This window comes from Elephantulus edwardii, unplaced genomic scaffold (genome assembly GCF_000299155.1).
Source record: "Elephantulus edwardii isolate Elephantulus edwardi_28Jun2011 unplaced genomic scaffold, EleEdw1.0 scaffold00048, whole genome shotgun sequence".
In the NCBI taxonomy this organism is placed as follows: Eukaryota; Metazoa; Chordata; class Mammalia; order Macroscelidea; family Macroscelididae; genus Elephantulus; species Elephantulus edwardii.
This window is the reverse complement of record NW_006399798.1, coordinates 16674118-16701301: the sequence shown is the minus strand read 5'-3', so window position 1 is coordinate 16701301 and position 27184 is coordinate 16674118. Positions and strand designations below refer to the sequence as shown.

The 27184-nt window shown below is 46.5% G+C and overlaps 1 protein-coding gene across 1 annotated transcript in view; it reads right to left on the bottom strand.

Moving 5' to 3' along the window:
- Window positions 1-27184, bottom strand: part of PITPNC1 (phosphatidylinositol transfer protein, cytoplasmic 1) — a 163459-nt gene that overhangs the window by 21464 nt on the left and 114811 nt on the right. The gene's annotated exons all lie outside the window — the stretch shown is intronic.

Sequence of the window (27184 nt, the reverse complement as noted above, 5' to 3'; positions counted from 1 at the left end):
TGTCAATTCAAAGGCACCCGGTTCGAACCCACCAGCTGTCCATGCAGAAAGATGGGCAAATTCCTTTCCATGTGATTTACTCTACACTCAGGGTATTGGCCATGACCTCTGGATTCTGAATGGAGAACCGCTGGCCATGGGCTTCAGTTCTGCTATTTCAGGCCTACCTGAACAGCAATTCTGTCCTTCTCAGCTTTGGGTAACCCCAGCACCTTAGCCCACCTCATCCTGTTTCTACTACTCCTTGCCAGCCCCACCTTCTCATTTTCAGGCAGTCCCTCGCATTCATGATTGGTTGCTCAACACCCTGGAAACAAGTTGATGGCTATCTGACTCTTCCACCTGGACAATTCTGAGAGGCCAATGGCAATCTTGCCTTCTTCCTCTGCCTCCTTCAGACTGAGCTGAAGGGCTTTCTGCAGTGACAGTGAGCAACAACCATTAGTCACAGGCTTACCTCCTTTAACAAAAGACAGTGGAGCCTTTGTCAGTAGTGAAAATGCTACAACACGTGGCCTTGTCTGTGTCACAGAGTCATCTAAGTTTTTGCTTTCATTTTGCACAGTTCTAACCCCGCCCCAAATTCTTCCCCCATCAAGTTCATGTTCAAGTCTATCTCTTTCCTCTCATGTTTTACTATAAGCAGGAAGGAGAAACCAGCCAGCCCCAAGATCTTGCTCAGGCTTCTCGTCGGCCAAATATCCAAGTTCGTCACTCCCAAGCAGGGCTTCCAACCAGTTTTAAAACAGAGCAGTGGTTGCTGCTGTAACCATGCACGCACGGTATTGGTATGCCTTTGGTGTTTTGATCTGAGTAGGAAACAAGCAACTGTGGTCCACACAAAGACGTGTTGCTCTCTAGAACCTAGCCAATAATATGCTGCTCTCCAAAAGTCCCTTCGCAGTCCTTCCCTGTGTCTGGCATTCACCATCTTCATGCCCCCCGGCCGGTACATTTGAGGTCATAACTACTGTGACACTAATACACCTCACCAAGGATTTCCCCGATCTTCTCTTTCACCTGTCACACTGTCCCTTTCTTGATGATGTCCAAAGCAGGCAAGCCAGAGTCTGTGTTGGTTGTGTTCTGCTAGGCAGCCTTGAGTTGTCTCTGACTCAGAGTGACCCTACTACGTGCAGCAGAGCAGAACTCTGCCTGTTCCTACGCCGTCCTCACCATTTCGACTCCGCAGGAGAGTTACAGTTACTGGGTCCGCGCAGACGGCTGGGGGCCGCCCTCAGTCCCAAGGCGCATGCTGGCTGCATTTCTTCCAAGACTGACTCGCGTGTCCTACCGGCAGTCCATGGTAGATCAATATTCTTCACCAATACTACTACTACAATAAGCAAGACGGTATTACTTATATGATAGACACTGTCTTTTTATTACTATACGGTAGTATATAATTCACATAATCGTGATCTCTTGTTATAAGTAATATTACAAGCCATCATTACCCCGAGTACATGTTTACACGGTGCACACTGTGGGCCTGGTAAGGAGCCAGGTGTTCTCTTGTGCTGTCTCAGCCTGAATCCTTTGCTCTGAGGGGTGTGGGAGGGCGCCAGCTGAGTGTGTGGCTGTGGGATTGCACAGCACTGCCTGCTCCCCCAGAACTGAGTCCTCTCCACCTTGGAGTTTCTGTGCTCCCTGGCCTTCCGGCAGATCCACGTCACTGGAATCTATTGTAAGAGGATGATGGTCCTGGGGTGGGGGAGAGAAATGGACTCAAGTGGACAGATCCCTCATAATGGCATACAAAGTGTTCTGTTAATGGAGTAGATAAAAGGGATTCTGGGAAAGGAGAGATGAAAAGGAAACATATAATAAGTGTCCCCACAAAACAAATGCTTAAAAGAGGGTTAAGGCTGAAGATTGTGGATGTTAAGAATCAACTTTGCTGGACTGTATTTCCATTACCGAGCCAGAAAGAGCCACTGAAATCATACAGAGATCATTATAATTGAATAATATATTATATAGAAAGGGCATAAGCACAGGGCCAACCAATAGCAAGTGCTCAACTGATCTTAGTGCTAACGGCATGTCCCACGGCAGCCAATGGGACTCTGAAATGATGTGGCTTATTTTCTTGCCTATGGTGGACAACAATGTCTTTCCAAAGCATCCTACAATTGCTGAGAAAAGGTTTGGTGGCTAAGCCATGGAGCTAATTTCTATTTGTTCTGTGACTCTAGACTGCATGATTCCAGTAAGAGTGAAAAGAGAAGACCAGAAAATCAACCAGGGAGATGATGGTGGATCCCAAACAGCTGCCATCAAACTCCTTCTCTGACTGTGCCAGCATGTTGTTCTCTGCATTGAGAAAGGAAGTCTAGGAGCCCAGTGATGCAGTGCGAGTGCTGGGCTGAAAGGCGAGTGCTGTCTGGATCCAGCACTCCGTGGGAGGAAGACGACGCAGCCAGTCTCCTGTCCAGATTACAGCCTTACACAGTCGATGGCAGGCTGGAGTGGGTTGGAACTGCCCCGATGGGAGATGGTTTGATTTGGGATTTTTTTTAATCTAGTTGTTTTTTTTTTAAAATTTATTTTATTTCATTATTTTGTGTGTGTACCGTCAAATCAGATCTGACTGGTACAGGAGGAGATTGTTCCTCCTTCTCCAGCAGAGCATCTGGTGGATTCGAACCGTGCACCTCTGAGATTGCAGTGCAGCTTCTTGCCACTAGGCCACTAATCTAGTTTTTTGACTTGCTTCAACAATGTTGTTGTTGTTGATTGCCTTTGAGTCGAGCACGACTCATAGCGACCCTATGAACAAAAGACCTGAAGCCCCTCTACAACTATCGACATTTATCAAAGTTCATAGAGTTTCCGGAGGCAATTTGTTCAACAATAGGATGTAGCAAAAGAGACACTGGGCTAGCTGGGGCCTTTAAAGAAGCTCAACTCTGGAGGCTAGAATTCAGTCACAACGCAAAAATGTACTCTGTTATTCCGAGACCAGTCTTGATGGCACCTAACAATAAAAGCCTCAGCACAGAGCTACGTTGGCCTAGTGGAAAGGAAGTTATGCAACCAAGCCCAAGGTGGGTGATCTTAATCTGCGGCCCTCAGGCCAGGTTTAAATTGTTTTTTGTCAAACATTCTTCTAGGTGGTGTAGAACTGGTCTGTGCATTGCTGTACAGAGGTATCTCCTGGCTGTTGTGACACTATATATATATTGTGACATTGATGTGTCAAATGTGATAATGGTCACCCCTGGTGGACAGTGTTTGGTGGAGCTCCCTGATTAAAACAAGCTTGGAAGGAGGAGTGGCATCCACTTCTGAAATTGCTTGCCTCTGGAACCTCTATGAACAGTGCTCAGGTCTTTTGTTCATAGGGTCGCTACGAGTCCTCTATGACTCAACGACACCTAACAACAATAACAGCCACACACAGAGAGAGCTATGTTGGCCTAGTGGACAGAAAGTTATGCTACCAAGTCCAAGGTGGGTGATTTTAATCTGCAGCCCTCAGGCCTGGTTTAAATTGTTTTTTTTTGTCAAACATTCTTCTAAGCAGTACAGCACTGGTCTGTCCACTTGCTGTACAGAGGTCACTCGTGGTTGCCGTGAAGCTGAGCACTGTGACACTGATGTGTCAAATGTGATAACAGTTACCCATGGTGGACACAGTGTTTGGTGGAGCTTCCCGATTAAAACAAGCTTGGCAATAAAAAGTATCACACCTGAAAAAAAAACAACAACAACCAAAAAACAAGCTTGGAAGCAGGAGCAGCGTCCACTTCCGAAACGGCTTGCCCCCAGAAACTCTATGAACAGTGTTCACGTCTTTTGTTCAGAGGATTGCTAAGGGTTGTCTACGACTCAATGGCACCTAACAACAACAACGACAACATTCTGAGATCTCCATATTGTTAGGAAGTCCAAGCCAGCCATGTGGAGGGGTCATGTGGAGACATGCTTGGTCAGGGTTTAGGTGGCCCAGTTGTGAAGCCAAACATATGAATGAAGAAGGCATCTTAGATATTTCAATCCAAGTGTACACCACGAGGACCAGAGTATCTGTCCAGTTAACCCTCATCGAGATTGGAGAATTAGGAGGATTGATGCACAGCTGCCGTTTTAGGAAGGTGTTCTGGAAATGCTGTGGTTAAAGCATTAAGCCTCTAAGCCAAAGGTACAGGTTCAAATCCATCATCTGCTCTTAGAAAGAAAGGTGCGGCCTTCTGTTTCTGGAGAGGTTTGCAAACACTATGGGGCAGTTCTGCTCTGTTCTATGTGTTCACGGGGCTGCCATGAATCAGAACTGAATAGATGGTAATGATAGCAATGAGCTTGGCTATTTTCTCTCATTGACTTTGAGTCCAATCTGACTCACAGCTGACCTTGCAGCAGCTTTCCAGAGGCTGTAAATCACACAGGAGGGGACTGCTCACCTGTCTCCCGAGAGCAGCTGGTGTGTTTGGGGCACCTGTCTTAGCATTGGCAGAGCAACTTCTTACGCATTAGGCCACCAGAGCTTGGTGATTTTAGGCCATTCCACTGTGGGGTGGTTTGTTATTCGTGAAGAGATTATTTAAAAAATATTTTTAACTGGATCACAAAAGAGAGTCATAAACTGGTTTATTAAATGTAGAGAATGACTTTGCTTTGCTACTTTGCTTTCTCATGGAACTCAGAAAACGTTCATTCGAGCAGCCGCACATCTGGAAGCTATAAACAAGGAAACGTCTGCCTGCCCAGAAGATCCTGGGATTTAAATACAGGAGCTGGAGCGAAACAGGGAAAGCCGGTCTCCTCTACCTGCCCTTTGACTTGCCCACAAGAAGGACAAATGATGACATGTTTGGGAGGGTGGAGGGACAGCGCAAGAGAGGAAGAGCTTCGATGAGATGGATCGACTCAGTGACTGGGGTGATGGGAGTAGGTGTGTCAGAGACGGTGAGGTTGGCACAGGATAGAGCTGGGTTTTAGGGCTCTTGTACATAGGATCTATGAGTCACAAGTGACTCGATGGCACCTAACAACAAACAACAATTATTTTATACTCTAGAGGCTCAGAAGAAATGGCCTCCACACAGTGGCTGACCGGAATATGGGAAGGCAAACACTCAGAAGGCTCTGTGGAAGATGGTCAACTTGAGTTAGCAATGGGGTAAACGAGGGACAGTGACAGGACAGTTGAACAGCAAAGCAGAGGCAAAGGCTCCCAGGAACTCTGAGAGCTGCCAGAGACAGCCAAGAGGCAAGCAGCAGGGAAAGGAAATACAAGGGGCCAAAGTGGAGACGGCCCCAAATCCAGTGCAGGAGTGAGCTGTAGGTGCCTGGGCCAGCTGGCCTCACCACTCCCCGCCCTCCTGGGACACAAGTCTCTGCTCTACTGATTGGCCGTGACAGCTTTCCACTGCAGACAACCACCGAGTATGGAACAGCCCCTACTCAGGAATACACATTTCAGATCCAAACTTCTCAAGAATAAAACGGGATTGAAATGTGAAAACTGGAGCACTGGTTGACTGCATTTCCACAGCAGCTGAGAACTGCAGAGCCCACAGCAAACTTGACTGGAAGACAAGACAGAGAAGGTCCTGGTAGCAGACTGTGGAGGTGCTGAAATCAGTGGGTGGATCTTGGTTGCATCATACAGTTATGTCAGGTTATTGCAAAATAGGAATCTTGATGGTGCAATGGTTAAACACTTGGCTGCTAACCAAAAGGTTGGTGGTTTGAACCCTCTGGCTGCTCCGGGAAGTGGGGGGGAAGAGGTGGCAGTTGGCTTCCATAAAGATTTACAGCCTCATAAACGGCTCCTATGGGGTAGTTCTGTCACACTGGGTCACTATAAGTAGGAACTGACTTGATGACAACAGGATTTTATGGCAAAATGACATTTTGGGGAAAGGCTAGTTGCAATTGAAAAGTATACTATCTTTTCAAGATTCAGAACAGAATTTTTAAGCCGAGAGTGGCAATTCCATAGAGCAGACACTGATGCCCAGGACAAATGAGATATTTTGCCCCAATTCACAGGCACTAGCAAGTTCTGGAGGCCGAATGCATAGCAAATTATCCACCCAAGTCAAAGGTGGTTGGTTCAAATCCCCCAGTGGCTCTATGGGGGTAAGATGGGCGATGTCCTCCTGTGTGATTTACAGCCTCTAACAATCTGCCGAGGGTCAGCTGTGAGTCAGTTCTGACTTGATAGCAATGAGACAGAGGCACAGGCGCTGGGTAACCGCATGGGGGCTTGAATCCCAGCCTCACCTCCTTCGAGCCCAGCGTTCTCCCCACGGCACTGCCTTTTAATATGAAATAGCAAATGGGCGTTTTTGCTATAGCCAGATGTCAATGAAGCAATTAACAATGTGGCTTTTTATGGCAACAGAGTTAATTTTTTTACAAGTGTGGTGCCACATCTACAGCTGCTGGTTTCACTGAGGAAATCTCACATAGGGCCTATAATTAGGGATTCACTTTCAAAGGGCTGGAGGAGGCTGGGGCAGGATTTACCAGAGGACCCCTTTCATCAAAACCCAAGATCAAAAATGAACATCTGGTTGAATGCATCTGAATAAAGAGGAACAACAATTAAAAAAAAAAGGTCAAACCACCAGGTCTTCAATGAAATACTGTGGTCGTTGAGAATTCTTTCATGTTCTGCTCCTTCTCTCGGCCCCTCTGCCCCATGTCGTCCTGGTTCTCACTCTCCCTACACCTCTCTCCAGAAATCACCTTCATTTTTCCCTTCTCACTTGAGTTTGAGAACCTAAGAATCTACCTTGCCCCATTCACACATCAGGTGACCTTTCTTGCAACAGTTTCCAAAATAAGTCTGGTTTGGTAACACTGTGGTCTTGATTCCAACCCTGTGATATCATCTATTGCTCTTTTCTTGATACAAGAACTGGATTAGTTTACAGTGTTAAACTTTCATTTTAAGGTTTCCTTATTTTAAAATGAGGTGTATAAACATCCACAAGGCTATTTTTAAGTGCCATAAAGCTTGGCTTTGGGTAACCTAGAGATTGTGTATCTTGGGATTCTTGCTGGATCCCAACCCAGTGTAATCAGAAGGTAGTTGAGGACCTCTCACACAGAGACCTCTGAAGAGAAGAAGCAGTCAAGGTAAGGGTCAACCTCCAAAGCTTTTCATCTCATTAGTTTGGGGTAGGGTCTGGGCACCTAGACTTTCACAAGCTTCTTATGTGATCTGAGTTTATAACAAGGTTGAGCAGTATTATGATAAGATATAAATATGATTCCAGGCGAGAAAGCCAAAGCTCAGAGATAATTGGGAATTTGTTCATAGTCTTCAAGGATGAACCCCTAGACCTTACACAATATGGGCAAAGTTTCTTTTCCAGAACTCTGAGAAGATCTCTGTGTATGCGTGTTGTGTGTGCAACCATGTGTGTGAGGGATGGGTGCAATGAATACTCTCCCCAAGAGTCTGGTCTTGGTCCATGTTTCTGAAAAATAGCCGCTAAGTCCTTGGGATTTCCTCAGTGACTAGAATCTGTGTAATGCTGACCAGGTGAACCCTGGGTGGTGATTTCTGTGCTGGAAAGACTCTAATATCTTGTTCAATCTTAGGGAAGGTGGGTGGAGATTGAGTTCAACTGGTTGCACAGATACATTATTGAAATGCCAATAAAAACTCATCAAAGTTTGGGGAACTTCCTGTTTGTGCTGACCCCAAGATGACATCAGTTCAAAGACCAAGATGCACCTGAGCCTTAAAAAGGCCTTTTGCAGCCGATTTGCCCAAATGCAACTCACCCTCTGATTTCTCCTCTGCTGCTTCCAGAGGTGTTGACTGTGGATACAAATAAAAAGGAATCATTGGAAGCTTCCATCTTTTCTCTGTTTATCATTTATCAGGATGCTGCTTATTGGACCAGTCAGGAGGATTTTTGTTTCTTTTCTGTTGAAGCGTAATCCATACAGAAGGCTGGAGGCTCTGGCCTTCATCAGTATGTACTTCAAGTCCTCTTCCTCTGCAGCAAGCAAGACAGTGTCATCTGCACAGCACAGAATGTTCATGAAGCTTCCTCGAACCTGAGGTCAAAGTCTTCCTCAGAGGGTCTGTCCTCTCGGATTTCCTCACACAAAGAATGAATAACTGTGGTGAAAGCGTACAGCCCAGATGCACTCCTTTCCTGATTTTACACCTCCCCTGTTGAATGGAGAGAACAGTGGCTTCCTTGCAGGACTGTTTCAAGATGTGCACTGGCGCCCACAGGTGAAGTTTCTAGAACATTGCCTGGCACACAGAAAGCTCTGCAGATACAGAAACCACCCCAGTGTGTTCAAAAGCACATGGTACTGAAGTATCTTAGAGTCTGTAACATAATTTCCTCAAATCTCTCTGTGAGACTGTTGTGGGCACCACAGTCAGAACCGACCCACAGCTGAACCTCCAGTGGGTTTTCAGAGGCAGATAATCGCACGGGAGGAGACTGCCCATACTTCTCCTGCGAAGCAGCTGGTGGCCTCGAACCACATCCCTTTAGGATTGCAGCACAGCTTCCTGCCACTAGGCCACCAGAGCTCACTTGAATCTCCATAAGCTTTTCAAAAGACAGGCACCAAGAAAGTCCAAGGTTCTGTAGGATTAACGCTATTATTATGTTGTAGTCAAGAATCGAAGGAATTAAGCTTAGACACATATGGGACTGCCCAGCCTTACTGCGGCTCCTCTGTCAGTGCAGAGTGGGACGGGTATTTCTATCCGACGCTGTCACCCACCACTGTCTGTCCAGTCCAGCGGCTGAAGAACTCCCAGGAGAAGAGTCCTGCTGCACGTTGGATGGTGGGAGGACGTTCTGGGCTGTGGAAAGGTGATGGTCTTCTGTGCTCTGGCCAATTTCCCTTTCCGCCCTTCTCTTCGGTTTCATAGCAGAATCACTCTGTTCCACATGAAAACATCAGAAAGCGAGGTAGATTATCCAACTATGGGCTGCTCCCTAGGAAGCAGTTTCACCAGGGCTTCCAGGGACAGGCACACAAGGGGTCCATGCTGCAGTGGGTCCCGGCTGAGCGGCGAGGCTACCTTTTCTAAAGAACACACTGGGCGGCCACCTCCCGGTGACCAGAGGGCTCAGCAGGAGGTCAGACAAGCTGCTAGCATTGTTGCTGTAGTGACATCCAAGTTGGTCCTGACTTGTGATAACTAACACAACAGAATAAAATACCACCTGCTCCTGAGTCATATTTCCATGCTCGACCACGGGTTGGACTGTTCAGTGACGGCTTTCCCAGCACAGACCCCAAGGCCCTTCCTCCCAGCCTGTCTTGGCCTGGAGCCCCACTGATGTGAGTCCAGCATCACAGTCACATGTGAGCCTCTACTGACAGGTGGGCAGTGGCTCAGGGGCACAGGCCAGGAACTGAACCCAATACACAGAAGGCAAGACTTTTACCACTGAATTGCCACTTCTTCTCCTGGGTCCTTATTCAAGATCTTCCCTCTTGGGGAATGGAGAGCCACATATGTTATCTTTCCTTTGGGATCTTCCCTGTAAGGACCCATCCTTTCTCTAATGAGGAACCCAAGCCCCAGGAAGCAGCTAGGTTTCCTGGCAATGTTGGAGTTCTCGGACAGCAATATCCTCTCCTTGAGGGCCCCAGGCTGCTCCTCTAGCCCAACAGCTGGTTGGCCAGGAAAGTGTCAGGCAGTGAGTTCTTCTGGCCGGGGGTTTATAAATCCATCCACGATAAGGTCTCTGGCTCCAGATCCTGCTGATATACCCCAGCCTTTGCAGATGGCAAATTGGACCCTTGTGGTGAAGGTCCATCTCTGCTCAGGGCATCGAGTCAGTGCCAGGGCTGCTTCCAGAGCCAAATGAACCCTAGCTGAGCACGTCTTCCCTATGGGGACATCTTGTTGGAAAGGCTTCCCCTGCACAGGGTCAGCCTCACTTTCACACTCCATCCCATCATGCAATTGGACAAGGCCAAGCACAAGGGATGCTAAAGACGCCTTCATCAGTGCACCCAATGTGAAAACAATGGGGAAAAGGTGTGCAAGGAGCCCTGGAGGTGTGGTTTGAAAGGTCAGTAGTTTGGATCCACTGGCTATTCTAAGGGACAAAGGACGTACGTCCGCTTCCATAAAGATTTCCAGTTTGGGAGATCCTGTGTCCTTTCCTCTGCCCTCTGGGGTTGATATGCATTGGACTCTGTGGTTCTGGTATTCACTGGAATCAGCTTCCCATATGTGAGCTTGACCTTGGCTGGAGTTGCCCTTGCATCTCCGAGGAGGTATCATTAGCTGACAATTCCCCCACTGAAAGTCTCTGAGATTAATTATGCTTTCAATTTGAACCACCAAAGAAAAGAACCCACAGGGGCCCGCCCTGTTAATTGAAATGAGAAGTTTCTGATAAACGTTAAGTGGAAAAGATAGGGCTCAGAAGTAACACCCCTAAATCTTACAAATCATATCAGCAAGTTAACGAAGCACTTTCACATACATGATTTTACTAATATTTAGATATGAAAAGAAATATGAAAATAAATATTTTCATAATATTTAGAGATGGAAAATTGTAGTGAAATATAAAACTATACAGATAAAAAAAAAAAGAAGTAACACCCCCATCCCACCCTACCCTGTGCCAGGATTTGCTACATTATGTAACCTTACCTTAGCTCTCAATCAGCAATCACACACCCTACACTTTCCCCTGGGTTCTGAATGTCTCCTTAGGGCCGAGGCACTGCAGAGATCATTGTCATTCACCTTCCACAAAGAGCCCCTTAAACGACATAAAATTTAGGCCCAAACTGAGTGCAGGGTGCCTTGAAGTAGACGCCTAAGGAAAGGTAAAGGATAAAACCCGAGCAGCTGGCAGAGTATGCATGAGAACCAACCTAAAACTTTAATCAAAGGTCAGCTGCTATGCAGCAGCTTTAAAAAAAATTCCTAAGTGCAAATCGTGGCCAGAAGCAGCCAATTCCTGCCCTGTTAGCAGTTAATACCTAAAGTGCTATTTTTAAAGCATTTGCTTTGGCACTGAGCGATGGATGCTATTGCTCTGCGAAGTGACTCTTAAGGAGCTCTGCTCACGAGGTGTGTCAGGCCAGGGGAAGGCAGGCAGAAGAAAGGGGCGTGCGTGCGTGTGTCCTGCTGTGCCCTCTCGCCTATAATTAAGTGCCCGAAGAACTCGAAACTCACTTCTTGAAGAGTGAGCTGAAGAATGGGGATTCTGGGCACACGCCACAGTATCACTGAGTGGCCAGGGGCCTTTAACCTTGAGCAGCGCGGTGGTGATGGTGTGTGTGACTGGAGTGGTGACTGGTGGTGAGAGGGGCAGCTGCACCCCTCCTCCGAGGCCCTGGGAACCACCTGGCCTCAGTGAGACGCAGCTGTCTGCAGAATGTGGAGTCCTAACTCCTCTTTAACCCTGGGTTGGGCCTGGTTCCCAATTACAGAGTGACAAGAGATGTCTCCTTAACATTCTCTTTCGTAACACTAACCTGTTCCTCTTGGCACTCCCAGCCATGACTATGTTGAAGGCTCAGCTCCCAGTCAGGGCCGACAAGGTCATTCAAGGGCACACTGGGAGAAGGTCCAGCCCCCTCTGTGCACCAGTGACAGAATGGACATCCAGCTCCGTCACAGCCAAGGAGCCAAGCTCTTCCCACTAAGAAGCTGGGTTGGGCTGGGCCTCTCCTGGCAGCTTTGGAGTGTGTGCTGCAAGCCTGTTCCTGCTCACTCGGATTTAACAGAGTGTTGGGACACAGGCTATGAAGAAGCATTCATAGCCTCCATCCATATTGAGGATACACAGTTTGTCCTACAAACTATGGAAATCTAGTAAGTTAAAAGCTAGTAAGAGACTGACAAATATTGTGGGTGAGCTGCCTTGTAGCAACAGAGTTCAGCACTGGATTAACTGTGCCTAAATTGAGCACATGCCTGGAACCTTCAGTCTGTTGAACAGAAACTGGGAAGGAGATGTTCTAGAAGCCAGCCAGTCTGTAACTGGAAGGCCCTGAAGGTCCTCCACTGTCAAACAGGACTGCTCTTAGAACTCTCTTTAGCTTGAGAACTCATTTGGTTTCCCCAAACATAAGCTCATTTGGAAATCCAGCAAACGACGGAGGTAAAAGGGACCAATGGGTTCCTTGAGCTCTTTCAAGCCTCATTCTCTGGCACAACAGATTTCAAGGGAGGGTTGGAAAGCCTTTGAAATGAGTCACCTTGGGTTTGCATTTCTCTGCCAGCAACTACTGTGAGAATCTGGACAAGTTAATCAACTCCAAGACTGTTGGGGGGATAGTAAAATGAGAGAGTGTGTGTGTGTGTGTGTGGGGGTGTGGAGATGTTTCTTAAATGGGTCTGTGGATATATACTTTGGGGCTTGATATGTACCAAACTCAACTTACTGGGTTTCTAAGGCTGTAAATCACACAGGAGAAGGAGTATTTTTCTTTTAAAATGAGTTCTCGCATTACGCTTTGGGATTCCCCCAGAGCAGCTTTGTTTTGGTCAAGTTACTACTTTCTGGAATGTTTGTAAGGAAGACATTTTCCCCAGAAGAAACGGTGTTCTCTAAGATGACGAAAGCTAGGAGGGCGGTGGAGAAGGCCCTATTCCTGCTTCACCTGGATCTTCTATTCTCAGGAATCAGTTTTTAAGAAGGAAAAGACCTTTTAGACAATTGTCTGTACCTCTAGCTGTATTTGAAGGAGCCAGCTTGGCATGGGGACACATTTCTGAGGTCAGACATTCAGGGGTTTGAATCCTGATTTCAGGTAAGACATTTAGATTTTTTAAGCCTCAGTTTCCTTATCTATAAAATGCAGACAATGTTCCAGTGGATACAAAAGTTAGAATTAAGGGTTATCACTGAATAAAACAACCTAACAGTGACCTTTTTTACCCGCCTCTCTTAAAAGTTAATTCCTATTCCTCTAAAGGTAGGTTGAGCAATTCTGTGAGGAATTTGTTGAAAGTTTTAAGGCCTGGGTTAATGATTTAGTAATTGCACGTCTTTTTCTGGGTCCTTTTAACAATACAAGATGAAGAGGAGCTCCTTAACAGCACCTGCTCTTCCCTGGGTATTTTTGGAGCTGATGCAGAACAGTGGTACTTGAAGTCTGAATAAAGAGAAGAGGGGGGAGAGAACCACCGAGTCAGGTCTTCCTTGTTAAGAGGAAAAAGAACCATTTCTATCACCCGAGTTAGAGTCATAGAATGCTGGCTAAGCAACAGAATTGGACAAGATTTAGCCCCCGGGCCTGGTGGAGATGGATTAGCGCATTTGGCTGGAGGAATTAAATTTAGATGAGGGTTAATCTGAAGTCAAGCCCCCAACTGAGAAGTTAAGTAGTTTAGGGGGGGTGGAACCTACACAAATGCACATTAATAACTGTATATTATATGCAATTAATGCTACTGACTGGCAGGGAAGACACTGGAATTGACCCCACAATGGGATCGGATTCCTAACAGATGGAATGAAATTCAAAGGCTCTGAGCCCTTCTACAGTAGGGAAGTGGATAGCATATGTTGCTGTTTTTCTCACTCCTGCCCCCTGCAAATAAGTAATAATAAAATTTTAAAACTTGAATACAGTGAATGGAGTTGGGGGGTACTTAAGAAATGAAGTGCTAAAAATCTTAACTTTTCTCCTTAAAATGCCTTTGGTGATTGTGATCCAAACTGAGAACTCTACTCCAGGGCCAAGGAGTCTGGTGCTTCAGTTTAAGATTAAAAATAGCAGGGGCTGATGTAAGTGGGCTGAGTCTTGAGCAACTTGTGGACTTAATATCTGTGTCTTTAAAGTAGGGAGGGGAGTTTCATGATAGCAGATTTCATTAATGCAACACACCCCTGACTACTTCTTTTTTTTTTTAAGGTATATATGTTGTACTGGAGAAGAGTCTTGAACATACCATGGACCACCAAGAAAACAAACAGACATGTCTTGGAGAGGGTGAAACCAAGTTTCTCCTTGGAGGCTAGGATTTTGAAGCTCCGTCTCACATACTTTGGGTATGTGGCCAGGAGGGATCATGGAGAAGGACATCATGCTTGGGAGGGTGAAGGGACAGCGCAGGAAAGGAAGACTCCAGATGAGATGAATTGATACAGTGACTGATAGGGGTAGGTGTATTGGAGTCAGTGAGACTGGGTCAGGACAGGGCAGACTTCAGAGCTATTGTACATAGGGTGACTATGAGTTGCAGGTGACTGGATGGCACCTAACATATATGTTCTTATTTTTATTCTATAAAATTTTTATCTTATACTGGTTGACTGCTTCTACTACAGGGGTTGACTGTGGATCCTTTGACGTCGGAATCGTCGACAACTTCAATCTTTTTGCAATTTACTATTGATGCTGCCTACCAGTTCGTGGGGAGGATTTTTGTTTTCTTGATGTTGAGGTGTAATCCATATTGAAATCTTTGATCTTCTTCAGTAAGTGCTTCAAGTCTTCCTGTTAGTTCTTGCTTCTAATTGCTATGGAGATAGGGACTCCAGTGCCTCAGGCTGCCCAAACTTGGCACAACAAACAGCAAATACATCCGAGACACACGCCATTCGGAATTCAGGTTAAATAATAACAGTGGCAATGGCACAGGTTTAAAACAAAAGCAAATCGACTCAGGAGCCCGAAGGGCTTTGGTTTCTCAGAGCCTCTCGCTGTGTCTGCAGAAGTTTCTGGGATTCTGAGTCTCAGAGCACTGTGATTCATCCCTCTTCTTCACGCACCTGAAGACGTGAAAGGCAGCTCACAAATCCATGTGCAGCACCGCTCATGGCAGTCAACTTTCCAATGATGCAACATTTCTGCCGAGCAAGCATCCTGGAACCCACCTACAGAGCCCACTGTCGGAGTCAAAGGGCAAGGGGCCCACCACGTCCAAGCGCTGTGTGGGCCATCTTACATGTCATGTCTCTCTCAGCTTGCCTTCCTTTCTTTATTTCATCTCATTTCTCCATCCATCCATCCATCCATCCATCCATCCATCCATCCATCCATCCATCCATCCATTTGAATAGAGGAAGGGATTCAACATAGAGAAACTGAAGATGATCAATTACAATGACTTAGATCACAGGGGCCGCGGGGGCCTTATCAAGCCAGAACCTCTCATCCCTTGGGGTTTGAGTCATCTAGAAATGGAACACATGCGCTGGGAACCCCAATCCAAAGGTCCCACAGGCTGTCTTTTGCCAGCTCTCTCTAAGACCAGCCAAGTCACTTCCCCCTTGCATGGACGTACTGCCTGGACGACTCGCTCCCTCTCTATCTGTTCCTTTTGGAACACTGACCCATTTTCCCAGCAGCTCTTTCTATGTGATCAATGACTCACTGACACCACAATCAGCAACTGCATTCCTGGCAGAGACTTTGAAGCTCTGGCTTTGATCTGGCATTTAGGAATTCATGAGACTCCATGTTTTTTTCTTCTTCTTCTTTCTGACCTACTTCATCTGGCATTTTACTTTCAATTCCAATTGATAAGATTTGCAAATTCTGCTCTGGGCACCAGATTCTGGAGGGGTGGGAGTGTGGCTCACTCATTCATTAAAAATTAATGCAGCCATTTGAATTGTTTTTTGGGTTTTTTTTTCCTTGAAAAATTCACAGCACAGCTCTTCTCTAGGATGGAGTTGGATGGTACAGTTGTCCTCGTTCTTCCAATTAAAACTGGCTTTGCTCAAAGCTCGGCAGTAGCTCTGCACGATGAGGCCAAAAGAACAGCAGTGGCTTTTAGAACCAGCACGAGGTAGGACACTTCAGCTCAACTTGGCGGCCCAGCTTCCTTTTATGTGGAAGGAATGAAATCTGGATAAGAATATCTATTTGTTCCATAGAAAGGGACTTGCCAATTACTGGTCTAAAAAGGACGTAACCAGGGTTTTTACAGACTGGACAACTGCTTAATGCTCTTTTACTTCCAAATATTTCTTTCATTCACAAAATATTATTGTTGTCAAGATGACTGAAGGCAGTCTGCTCGGGAAGGGGGCTGGGGAAGGGGGAGAGGAAAAGGCTGATAGAGGGTTCTGAGAGAGCGGGCTTCACGGCTGCTGGGCTCCCTTGCTTCACAAGCTCCCTGGTACTTGCAGAACAAAGTCTAAATTCCTTGGCTTGGTATTCAAGACGCCTCTGGTTTGCTTCAGCCAAACAGCTCTTCACTGACCCCTGACCAAGCACTGGGCGCACTGCCTCGGCCACTGCCTTTCTCTCGGCTGCCTTTTCACCTCTTGCAAATTTAGTTTGTTCCCATACAACTGTGAGGTGGAGCATAATTTAATAACTATTTGGGGTGCAAGCAACGGGGTTACAGCTAACAAGATGTAAACTGCTATTCCCACTAACTCAACTGTTTCACTTTTAGGATTTACAAAAATTTTTAAAAAAAATTTTATTGATTGATTGATTGATTGTGTGTGTGTGTGTGTATGGTCAAATCAGATCTGACTGGTACAGGAAGAGATTGTTCCTCCTTCTCCAGCAGAGCATCTGGTGGATTTGAACCGTGCACCTCTGGGATTGTAGTGCAGCTTCTTGCCACTAGGCCACCAGAGCTCGCCAAATAACAAAAATATATTTTTAAAAAAATATGAGAACATTCACAGATACAGTCTGGGGCTCTTTTCTATCACATAGTATATTAATAGCAAGAGAACAGAAACACTCTAAAGGCCTATCAATGGAAGACTGGTAAAAATACGGTGCAAACACATAATACAATAATGCTGTTGTTAGAGGTCATGGAGTTGAATACGATTCAGAGTGACTTGATGACCAACAGACTGGAACCCTGTCCTGTGTGGCACGTCCTCACCATCTCCGCCATACTCAAGTCCCTTGTCATCTGTGGCATGTGTGCCGCCAAGGAGAGATGGCAAACTTACCCTGCTACATGAAAATCATCCACGGCAAAGAGGTATAAATAACACAAAGTTATTTAAAAAATAATGCTATTTATGCATCATACTAAAATAGAAAGGCCAGTGATTTCTGTGACAAGAGACTTCCTTTTGTGACAGAATATATTTGTATCATGTAAAAAACAAGGACTACATATAACTCTGAAAGTAGAGTAAACAATGTAGATAAAACATTTTTAAGGAGGCTCAGTTTAGAGTAAAGCCCCAAGTCATAAAGCTCATCAGAGACAAACTGGGATTAAGCTTAGAAGGCTTAACCTATGGTATAAAGAGACTGCTAAATAAAGCCAGCAATGCTCAATCTGGAGAGGATAAAGTTGATGAATGGTAACTTCTAAAGATTGTGTGCATCAAAACTTCTTCCCAACAGAGTGGAAATAAAATCTAATGATTGGGAAAAAACATTTTGTAATACCATTTCGACGGCATATAACAACAAACAACAACAAAATACCATTATCAGACAAGGGCCTCATATCAAAAGTCTACAGAATTTTATATGGCCTCCACAAGAAAAAAAGACTGATAACACATTACAAAATGGGCAAAAGACATGGGAAGAGTTTTCACAGTGGAAAATGTTCAGATGACCAACAGACACATGAAGAAATGCTCAGAATCACTGGCAATAAGAGAGATGCAAATCAAAACCACGATGAGATACCATCTCATTCCAGTAGCAGTGGCAAAGTTTAACAGGACAGCAAGAAATAAACGTTGGAGAGGATGTGGCCAGAGAGGAACTCTTATACATTGTTGATGGGATTGTAAGATGGTACAACCACTCTGGAAGGCAGTTTGGCATTTCCTCACAAAGCAGAACACAGAAATTCCATGTGGCCCAGCTATTCCACTGCTTGGAATATACCCCAAGAAAATGAGGCACAAATGGAGACTTGTACACCAATGTTCATAGCAGCATTATTCACTATCACAAGAGCATGGAAACAGTCCAAACGGCCAACTACAATCGAATGCATTGAGAAATTATGGTACATTCACATGATGGAATACTACACAACACGCAGAAGCAATGATTTTGTAAATCACTACCCAACTTGGGAGGGACCAGAGAGCATTATGCTAAGTGAACTAACTCAGTTCCATAAGGACAAATACTTTATAAGACTATTATTGTAGAAAGAGGTAACTAATAAAATGTGTATGAGACTCTAAAGGAGAGAGTAGAGAATTGAGGTAGGGAGAGGGGGGTGGGTAATCATAGGGTTGCACAATTTGATGGGTGGAGGGAGGAGTGGGTTAAGGAAATGGGAAAGATTTGGTGTGAAAAACAATGTATACAAACTTTGTAAGTAATCAAGTATAAAAAATAAAAAAAGACCCAGTTCAGATTCTACTTCTATAAAGCATGTGCTGATTGCATTTGTTTAATCAGCAATCCCCTTCTTGGGATCATTGGGAATTATCCTAAGAGTCTTAGGGGAAGAAGTCTCTCTCTCTCTCTCACACACACACATACACACACACACACACCTTCCTCATGAATGTAATTCTCCAGCTGACTCCATGTTCTACACATAGCCTTTTGTGTGTATGTGTTGTTTGCCTCAAATCTTACTGTGGTTAAAAAAATACACACACACACACAAAACAAAAACTTGCTATTTTAACCATTTTTAAGTGTCTAATTTGGTGAAAGGATTCTGAGGCTCCGTCTAACATACTTTGGACATGTTGTGAGGAGAGACCGGTCCTTGGAGAAGGACATCATGCTTGGGAGGGTGGAGGGACAGCGCAGGAGAGGAAGGCCCTCTATGAGGTGGATTGATTCAGTGACTGGGATAATTGGGATGGGAGTGTCAGAGACAGTGCGATTGGCACAGGACAGAGTGGAGTTTAGGGCTGTTGTACATAGGGTCGCTATGAGTCGCAAGCGACTCGACGGCACATAACAACAACACAACAACAATTTGGTGAAATGAAATACATTTATCATGTTGTGCTACCAACATCACTATTTCTAAAACTTTCAACCCCTAAACAGAAACTCAGTCCCCTCCAGCAACAACTACCTCCCCTCTGCCCCTGGCAACAAAAGAGAAACGTGTTTCTGTGCATGTATCTATTTAGATATTGCATCTATTCACTCACATTATTGAGACGGCTTGGACTCACAATGCATATGCGTTGGGTTTCAGAGGCTATAAATTGCAATGAGAGACTTCCCACCTTTACTCAGAGGAGTCAGTGGTGGATTCGAACCACAGAGAGGCCTGATCTTTGAGTTAGCAGGGACACTTTCTATGGGCTGTTGTTATGTACCATTGAGTCAGAAACGACTCATAGTTGACCTTCCAGCATGTTTTCACAGGCTGTAAATCACATGGGAAGAGACTGCCCATCTTTCTCCCTCAGAGTGGCTGGTGGACTTGAACTGAGTGCAAATGAGTTCTTTGGGTTGCGAGCACAACTCCTCACCACCAAGCCACTACAGAACTTCCTCTCTACGGACTGGTGGGATCATAAAATCTTTGCCTAATTTTGTCTGGCTTTCCCCCCACAGCACCGTGCTTTTTAAGTTCATCTATATTATCACATAGATCAGATTTCTGTGTTTTTATTTCTTACCTTCTTAACCTACTGGCCTAGTGGCAAGGAACTGCACTACAATCCTGAAGTCATGCAGTTCGAATCCACCAGCTGCTCTGTGCGAGAAGGATGGGCAATCTCCTCCCATGCAATTAACTGCCTCTGAAAACCCACTGGAGGGTCAGCTATGAATCGGCTCCGACTCTGTGGTACCCAACAACAACAACAACAACATCCTCTTAACCAGAACACAAGCTTCATGAAGGTGAGGGGCATCCAACTTTCCTATCACCTCCACCCACCCATACGCAACCCCATGCTTCATAGTGAGTCCTCACAAAGGCTGTTTCTCAAAGTTCAGAGGGATAGTAGACGTTTCACCCACCCCATCAGCCCCTTTGCATACTTGGGGTAAAAGGCATTGGCCATGCTGATCCAACACTCACTCCCTGTGACATGTGCTCTGGTCCCTTCAGAGTTGGCCACCACCATTGTTCTACCTTGGTGACAGCACAAGGCCCATCCTGCTCTTATGGGGAGGCCTCAGAACTCTAGGATGCACCGGCCTTGGGGGGACCCTCCCTGACTTGGTCCCAAGTTATGAAGGTGGTCAGAACTATCAGCTGCCTTTGCCCACTGACCCTCAGTGATCCCACACACGAGGGGACAAACCGCTGCCTGATCGCCATGATCAGCTGTGATCACCATGACATCGCTGGCTGATGTCACTGTCAAGTCTTCCCAGCTGGGAAGCATCAAAGTGTCCATTGAGGAATGGTGCACGAGGTGAAGTGACTGGGGATGGAGCCCAAGTTTCCTCGTGAGAGAAGAGTACTCTGCCCCTGAACACTACAGCCCCATGGAGGGGACCACTGGGGCACTGTGGCCATGCCAGAGGCGTGGTCCATCCTCTCACCGACCAAGAGGCACCCAGCCTCTGTCGTTTGGAATCCATCACAAAACAGCTGCACAGCCCTCAGGAAGAAACAGATGGATGAGGGGAAATGACAACAACAATACACCAACCAGCCGACTTGATAACAGCAGGAGACAGCTGTGTTAAACGTGGCTGCTCTAAGAACGGCTTCACCACCCTCAACCACCAGCATGTGGACCAAAACGAAACTATTTTGAACTTGAGCGAGCTGAGCGGCTTGCACGAAACACTGTACTGCCCAGTATGGCTCAGTCCAGCAATATTTCCTCATTTTGTCTCTCTGCTCCTTCTCTGGGGCCAACTGTACTTAGCAAACAACATTTAATCTCTCACCCTTTGACAGCTCCTGGGAAAGTTAGTTGTATTTCTCTTTGTTTCCTTCTCTTCCCCGTCACAGAGGACTCGATGGATATATAGATTGGTCTGCCCAGTGACCTGACTGCAAAAGATTTCTCAGTCTAAGAAGACTCCACTGTCAGGGGCCTTTGAGGCTGAGCTCAAGAGTCATCTCAAGTGACCACAGGAGAAGGTCTTGGATAGGACGGCAGAAAATGTGGCACAAAATTCAGAAACATTTTAAGGGCCAGCTTACTGCGTTGATATATACTGGAGGAACCGCCCCCAAACTATGTCCCTTTGCCATGTTTGGACCTGGAACAAAACTCACTCCCATGTTTTAGCTTTCAGCGACACACTGGACAAGCCTAGAAGAAAAGATGACCGCTGGCACCAGGGTGGCACTCGTGCCACAGAAAAACCAACTACAGAGATCAAAAGAGTAGCATCTGCCCAATAAAACTGTGAAGGCAGGAATGGGGGAGGTAGAAGGATTAACAGAAATTAAAATCACAGGCAGGAAGTGAGACGAATGGGATTGCATTATGGGCCTTTTAATTTTTTTTTCTATAATTATATTTTATTAATTTTCATAAACATTTACAGAGATTTTGGGCTTCCACTCATTCATTGTTGCACTATTCTCTCTACCCTCCTCCCAGTTTGTTCTTGTCCAAATGCCACAGTGCTTGTCAAAGCCAGTTCTGATTAATCTTCTTTGTCAGTGTATCCTTTGCCATGGGCCTTTTAATTAATTTTATAAAACAAATGTGCAGGAATAGTTGGATGAAAAACCAATTTGCTTTGTAAATTTTCACTCAAATAAAAATATAGAGCAAAACAAAACCAAAGATGGCTAAACCACCTATTTGCCTAAAATGAAATAAATGCATTAAAAATTAATGGTGATAAAAAATTAATGGTGATTAATTTTATAAAACATAATGCATAAGAATGAGTGAATGAAGAACAGTGTGAAACACAATGTATACACACTTTGTAAGCAAACCAATTAAGAAAAAAACAGCAATAAAACAAAGGAATCTCCTTAACAACAGCACTGGAGAGTTACACATTCCTCAGATCAGATGAACCATTTGAGATGAAAGGGCAGAATTTACCGAAGGACCAAGTCTGGCAGGTAAGAAGGGTCAGAGGAGAGGCCGAATGGAGGCAGGGATGGAGTGGGATGAGTGTGGATACGTTGTAACATGTGTATGTTTCATGTCACAGGGATTGTAACCTATGACTGGAAATAAATTATGTTTGAATTCTTGAATGGGACACTGAACTGCTTTATAAACCTTCATTCAATTAAAAAAAAGATCACCATAGTCACCCAATTCAAAGCGAAAGCTCAAAACCACATTCTGCCTACAACTCCCCTTTACCACTTCCATGCATTCTACTGTACCGCCCCATGGGGGATGTGGTTCTAGGACAACCTTATTGGATCTTTGTTTGTTCATTGTCACCAAAGTCCAAAATATGGCAAGTTTCCCCACTGAAATGACTATGCTCTGTTTAAACATGTTTTGGGTTGTGCATGTTGGAACCAACCCATAGCTGATCCTCTCTGATGGGTTTTTAGAGGCAGTTAAATCGCCTGGGAGGAGACTGCCCATCCTTCTGTGGAGAAGCCAGTGGCCTCGAACTGTGTGCCTTTGGAATTGCAGTGTAGGTTTTTGCCACTAGGCTACCACAGCAGAAGGATTGACTATGCTCTACTAACCCTGGTGAGAAGAACTTTACTTCCTCTTAAATGAAAAGGGAAAGGAATTTCCTTTAGCTGCAACAAAAAGGTCAAGTTCAAGGGAGCTCTGGTGGCCTAGTGGCAAGAAGCTGCACTGCAATTCCAGAGGTAGGTGGTTCGAATCCACCAGATGGTCTGCTGTAGAAGGAGGAGCAATCTCTTCCTGTACCCGTGAGATCCAATTTGACAGTACACATACAGAAATAATAAAATAATAATTAAAAAAAAGGTCAAGTTCAAAAGCCCCTCTTAGGGCTGGTGTGATCTTGTCTTTGTAGCCTCAGCCGAGCATAGTGCTTGACATATAGCAGGCACTTAATAAATGTTACCTAAAAAATGAATGGATGAGTCTTGTTATGAAAAGGGTTTACTAGGCTTCCTTCCCTAGTAAGGTCTACAGCAAAGTTTGCCAACTTAGGTATCATTGCCATGCTGGGTGGTTCATTGTGGCAGGGCCTATCCTGGGCACTGTAGGACGTTTAGGCAGCATCCCTGGCCATTAGATGCTACAGCACTCTCCACGTTGTGCCCACCAAAAATATCACCAGCCAACCACGGGGCACCCAGGGGGCAAGACTCTTCCCAGTTGCTCTACAGACTCTTTAGGATTTTATTTACATAAAGCAAGTAAAATCAAAGAGAAAGAGCCCTCTTTCCCTCTCTCCCCCCCGCCCCATACACATACATACACACCCTCTTCCAAACTTTCTCCACCAAAAGATGACACCAGTGTTACCTTCCCCCCTCTTTCTACTCAAGGGATGCCAGGGAATTTAGCAGCTACACACGCCCTGCACGTTCGTGTTCCTGGGAAAGAAGAATATGGGTGACAGTGAGAACACACAGGAGGTCATGGTCAGGTCATTTTCTGATGGAAGCCCAATCTCATAAACAGGTGTCATGTGTCAGAGGACGAGCCCTGGGCTTTGATCACTGGCCCCGCGTGGTCCACTGAGTTCAGTTTCTCTGGCCTTGCCCTTCAGAGAGCCTCTAGGCTGGACTAGCCCTGCAGGCTGGGTGTTGAGATTCGTTCCAGCACCCCAAAACTGCCAATCCTCCTTTGCAGGGAGGGGCCTACGGCCTGTGTTCTCTGCAGGCAAGCCACGACACAGCGAGCAGAGTTCCTCATTCTTGGGCTGATTCTTCACCTTGAAACCTTGGCAGAGCATCAGAGGCAGGATGGAATCTTGGCAGATGTTAGGAGCCACGTATCAACCGCGGATCAGGCACAACCTGCTCAGGTGTTTGCTTCCCTTCCTCTTTGCTGCTTGGTGCTTGCAGCGAATGGGTGTCTGTGGGCCTCGGTGTAGGGGTTGCCGACCTCAGTCAGGCCCTTGCTGGGTCTGTACTGAAACCAACAGGCGTTCTGTCAGCTGGTGCAATCACAACACACAGAAATAAACACAGCACTGCCCTGCGGAGTCCTCTGGAGACGAGACAAAACTTGAGGCTGAGAGGCCCTGGGGAGCTGAAGCCCAGTGCTGGAAACAGCAGCGCTGCAAAATGAGACTAAGGAGAGGGCTGGGCCGGGCTATCAGCTGATCCTGAGTCCCCAAAGTGTCCTTCGGAGTCCCTGGTTAGCACCGGCACAAGGGCTGCAGGCAAAGGTCACCCAGTGGAAAATTCCCAGCTCTGGTCACTTTAACAAGAGGGGTACGTGGAACTGCGTGCCTGTGCAGTTTCTGGGGAAGATATGGAAAAAGAATAGAAAATGCCCCTAATGCCCTCTGGCCTGGATGGCAGCTCGTGCGACAGGAGCTGGGTGGAGGGAGGGGGTGACCCAGATAGGCCCTGGTCTTAATGCATAAGCATCAAACATCTTGGAACACTCTTAGCCCACCAGCCAGCACTCCACAAAGATGCTGACAGAGTCGACACACAAAGATGAATTGGAAGGCATGGCTCACAGAGCCGTATGCCTCAGAGGTCCAAAAAAAGAAAAGAACTCTGATTCACATCTGGTAGCTTAATGGCAACAAATCCATTTTCTCCAGCAGTGCTCTCCCCTGGAAGAAAAGAACCAAGCCACTAGCTGTCATGCTAACTGTTCAGTAAGCACGTGCTGCGGGCGGGCACTGGGTGGTGCTAGAGAGGCCTGGAGATCAAGAAGATGGAGTTCAGGGGTTAGCAGGAGAGCAGCCCAGTTCTGCACAGGCCCTTGTGCAGAGGGTGGGGGAGCCCGGTGCCCACAAACAGCCAGGGAGGAAGTCCTGTCTGAGCTGCACCCTGGAGGGGGAACAAGTAGGTGCTCGCCCACCTACAGGTGCAGAGCCGAGGACCCCAGGCAGCCGTGCCCAGGGATTGGGTTTCCTTCCCAGGGAGAGAACGACAAAGTCAGATTTAATTTTAGAAGGAAGCAGTGTTGGTTGGAATGAGGATGTTAATTATTCACAAGGCGCGGAAGAGAAACTAATTTAGAAATGGCTCGCTTTCTGATTTGGTTGTTTTTCGATTTCTCAGCCCCTACACCTCAACATCAAGAAGACAAAAGTCCTCATTACTGGGCCAATCAGCACCACTGGGATAGATGGAGAAAAGACTGAAGTTGTCAACTATTTCAACTTAATAGATTCGCAATCAACACTCGTGGTTCCAGCAGTCAAGAAATTAGAAGACGTGTTGCCTTAGGAAAACCAGTCAAAGGTCTGTCCAAAGTGTTAAGGAGCAATGATGTCAGTCTAGAGACTAAGGTGCACCTAATTCAAGCCATGGCCTTTTCAATCACTTGTTAGGCATCTGAAAGTTGGACAATGAATGAGGAAGGCAGAGGAAGCATCTATGGAATTGTGGTGCTGGAGAAGAATATGCCACGAACCACTAAAAGAACAAATAGGCATGTCTTGGAGAAAGTAACAACCAGAGTGTTCTTAGAAGATAAAGGTGATGAAAAGTCATCTCACATATTTTGGGCATGTTGTTAGGAGAGTCCAGTCTTTGGACAAAGACATCACGCTTGGAAGGGTGGACGGTCAGCAGAAGAGAGGAAGACTCGTGACTGTGATGGACACAGTGACTGTAACAACAAGCTCAACTATGTCACAGATGCTGAGGATGGCACAGGACAGGGCGAGGTTCAGACCCACTGGTCCGAGGGTTGCTATGAGTCGCTGCTGACGCCATGCACACTGATCAACAAGTTTGGAGAGTTACAGTGCCCAAACAGCCCAATGGCATGGTCCCTGTCTCTTCTGACTGGTTCATCCCATAGTCTGGATTTTTTCTTCTGTGGGCTGCGGTCATAGGAGGGAGCTCCGATGGCCTAGAGGTAAGGCGCTGCCAATGCCAAAGCAGAAAGACGGGCGATCTCCTCTCGTGATTTCTGGCATCTGCAAACCCACTGAGGGGTCAGCTGAGTCGGCTCTGACTGGAGGGCAATGGGCGAGTGAGTGAGGACAAGCGAGGGCAAGAGGTGACCACACAGGCCCGTGTGACACTCAGGAGCCATCGCTGGCTTCCGACTGTGTCAGATCCCTGCACAAGTCGGCCTGCCCAGCTGCTCGCTGGACACACACTGTGCTGACTTAGTACCTTTGAAGTTTATAACCAAAGAAAATGCTCACTCCCTGTCCTCTAAATGAATATTCAAACATTCGCAATTTTGGGCACAAAACCCTCCTTGGAATATAGGAAGTGCCTTTAATCAGGTCTGTTCCCTTTTCTGAATGGAAAAGAACACATTTAAGAAAAAGAACTTTCTAGCTTTGCCCTCCCAGAATCTGTTGTTGGTCCTCCATTGACCTTTTCACATCACTCTTGGTGCGAGTCACCCCTCTAGCCCATCAGAGCTTCGTGTGCTGAAGGAACCTGGGCTGCGCGCTTGTGGGGAGCACTCTGGTCAGCAAATAACAACAGATGCACGGCTATTTTGGTTGTTTAGCAACAGGCTGCCAACCACAATATGTTTGGAAACAGGGCCCTGGACTCATCCCTGAGCCGTGACACACAGACCTTGAAACTCTTCTCCCAGACTCATTAAGGCTGATTTAAGGTTTAATAACCAAAGTGGTTAAAAATGAGCTCTGCCTTTCCCCAAACACGCCGGGCTTCCGATGCGCTCCGGATGGTTTTCTGCCGCTGCATCCTGGGATGTGTTTGGGTAGAAAAGCCTGACTTGTTCTTGGCTGAGGTTTGGCTGCTTGACTGCGGGCGTGTAAGTGGCATCTGGTGCCTCTCGGAGACCAGGGAGAGGCTGATGGGGACCAGAGATGACACCGGCTCACTCATGCCCATAGAGTTTAGGGGAAAGAAAGTGAAATGCTCTCTGTACACTGTGAACCTGCTGACGGACAGACTAGACCCGAGGCCTGTGGACGCCCCTGTCTCTGTACACCGTGAACCTGCTGAGGGACAGGCTACACCCGAGGCCTGTGGATGCCCCTGTCTCTGTACACTGTGAACCCACTGATGGACAGATGAGACCTGAGGCCTGTGGACGCCCCTGTCTCTGTACACCATGAACCTGCTGACGGACAGACTAGACCTGAGGCCTGTGGATGCCCCTGTCTCTGTACACCGTGAACCTGCTGACAGACAGACTACACCTGAGGCTTGTGGACACCTCTGTCTCTGTACACTGTGAACCTGCTGACGGACAGACGAGACCTGAGGCCTGTGGACGCCTCTGTCTCTGTACACCATGAACCTGCTGACGGACAGACTACACCCGAGGCCTGTGGACGCCCCTGTCTCTGTACACTGTGAACCTGCTGACGGACA